This window comes from Pteropus vampyrus, unplaced genomic scaffold (assembly GCF_000151845.1).
Source record: "Pteropus vampyrus isolate Shadow unplaced genomic scaffold, Pvam_2.0 Scaffold1, whole genome shotgun sequence".
NCBI classification, from domain to species: domain Eukaryota; kingdom Metazoa; phylum Chordata; class Mammalia; order Chiroptera; family Pteropodidae; genus Pteropus; species Pteropus vampyrus.
The window spans coordinates 2,723,492-2,725,884 of NW_011888782.1; the positions used below are offsets into that span (position 1 = coordinate 2,723,492).

At 35.8% G+C, this 2,393-nt stretch overlaps 1 protein-coding gene and 1 long non-coding RNA gene across 2 annotated transcripts in view; both read right to left on the reverse strand.

Annotated features, from left to right (window-relative positions):
* Positions 1 to 856, reverse strand: part of LOC111738972 — a 17,800-nt gene extending 16,944 nt beyond the window's left edge. Inside the window, exon 1 of the long non-coding RNA XR_002780053.1 lies at positions 845 to 856. This is a non-coding gene — a long non-coding RNA (uncharacterized LOC111738972). The remainder of the gene's footprint in view (positions 1 to 844) is intronic.
* NEK11 (NIMA related kinase 11) overlaps positions 1 to 2,393 on the reverse strand; it is a 225,262-nt gene that overhangs the window by 214,297 nt on the left and 8,572 nt on the right. The window lies entirely within an intron of this gene.

Consider the following 2,393-nt stretch of genomic DNA (forward strand, 5'->3'; position numbering starts at 1 on the left):
TCCATCTTTGCAGTAACCACTGTGAACAACGTCATTATGTTGTCTTCTTAGAAGATGGAATAAATCGGTCTATACAGAAAAGACCACAAGTTGGGTGCCAAGATTATAGATTATTTTCCTGCTTTATGCACATGTGCACTTTTTGTACAGTGTATGCACATTATTTTCAGTATTGAAAAAGAGGTATCTAAGGATAACTATATGTATGTGCATCCAGAGCCATTCTGGAGATATACACAGGGTCCAAGGGTTCCCAGAAAAATGGTCATGTGGAGTGATAGTCTCTGTTTAAGGAAGAGACCCTTTACCTGGCTTAAGCAAAATAATTGTCTAATTATTCTACCTACTTTGTTTTGGTTATATTTTCACTTCTGAAAACATTCAGCTTCTCTAGAACTTGTACCAGAAAATGGTGGAAGGGTACATGAAAGAAGATACTATTCATTCTAGGCCCTGAATTAAGAGGTAGCATCATGATTTATAGATTTATCGTGCATGAATTTACTTAACATGAGCCCCTCACCAAGACAGACCATGTCTAGGTGCATTAAGAAAAAAAGCTAAGAACTGGATCTTTGTGTGGTGGCTTAACCATGGTTCTGTTCTTCAAAGGCCCTGATCCCCTCAGCCCCATACTTTGGATCTGGGCTATAAGTCTGAGATGCTCTCAGGAGAGACTGGGCTAAGGACAGATATGTAGCTTTACAATAACAAACCCAGACTTTTGGTTTTTTCAGTCACTGTTATCACACCTTGATGATTTTTCATCTCCCTGACTCTTAAGATCTAAGACCACTCCCCTTTTCCGTCAACGTAACTACCTCTAGCAGCAACTCTTAGCTACCTCTCCTCCATTTTGTTCCTTTGGCTGGTGGGAAATCTGTTAGGACTTTTAAAAATCTACTTTAATATAGCCCTAAAGCTCTTCTAAAAGGCCTGGTCCTCAATGCATGGGCTTGAGGACACCTCTCTAAGGGCTTGGCAGCGTTCTTGTTTAATTCCCAACTCTCATCTCGTGCTACAGATAGTTGATACTAGGAAGAAATGCCCTGTGGGGAGAGAAGGTATTTTCATGTTAACCATGTTGACCATGTTTAGGCAAAGGCCAATGTATAGGCACACAGTTAAGGGAAGAAATATTTGGGTATATACATGGACAAGACCAAGGGGAAAAAATTAAGTTTCTTAGATAATATACAGAAACTAGTAAGATAATGACCATATGTAGCTAGAAAGGGACCTGGGCAGTGGCCATTCCAACATCTCTAAGATCAACCTACCACATAGCTGTTTAAGCACGGTAATGTTTGTTCACTAGTTGTTTTATGTATGTTAACTCTCTTTTCTAGCTCCTGAGTGCCAAGCCTTATCTCCTATTGCTTCAGTTTCCTCTCTTGTGCTCATTCCAAAGCAAAGGTTTAAAACACAGTTGTATTAAGTAATAAAGCAAAAGATTACAGCAGAAAATCAACTGCACATAATAATGTCATTGTGTCTTAAGTGTGGTGAAAAAAAAAATTACAACCAGCATTTTGTGCTGATAAGATCTATGTTGAAACTCACTGCAAGAGTGGCCATGATTAATCACGTATTTTATCATGTACAAGTAATCGTATATAAGTTTAATCATGTATTTTAGAATAAGGCTACTTCCTGAACATCGCTTTTCTATATAAATTACATGTACTATGCTAAGAGCCAAAGTAACTTCTTAGCTCATCAAAATCTCATGGGTTTGCTAAAAACAAACAAACCAAAAAAAAAGAGTAAGTAAAGTTTTAAAAAATGTTTGACAGATGAACAAAAATATAAAATTATAAACCAGAATTAGAACAATCTTTACAAATGAGTTAACATTATCACAACCTCACATCCATTACACCGGAGTATCTATACTTATGAAAGAAAATATTCCCAAATATTGTTTTACAAATTTCATGATGCAGAATATAATGAAGGAAAAATCTCTAATTCATTTGCTACTTATTTTAAGTTTAATTTTATTCTGTGGTAACTAGAAAAGGAATGCCAGATATTCATGCCCCCCCAAAAAAACCTTTCTTTAAACATAAATTAATCACCTGCAATGCCTGTAGCACATTTTTTTAGCCCATAGCTAATATACAAAATCAATAAAAAATGTAAAGGAATGTGGAATTTACCTTGTAATAAAAATTCACAGTATTATGAAAAATGTCAATAGTAGAGTGGTGCCCCCAAGTGGCATACTGATAAATTGCAATACACTGATGGAAAAGTTAGAAACACTATATATATTGCTGTTCCATTTTGTCAAGTTCTTTGATTAGATCAAAAAGTGCATATTATATAAATCTAGATTTCATAGAGGCTAGTCATAAGTGTCCTACAGACCTGCTTGGACTTGTGGTCTA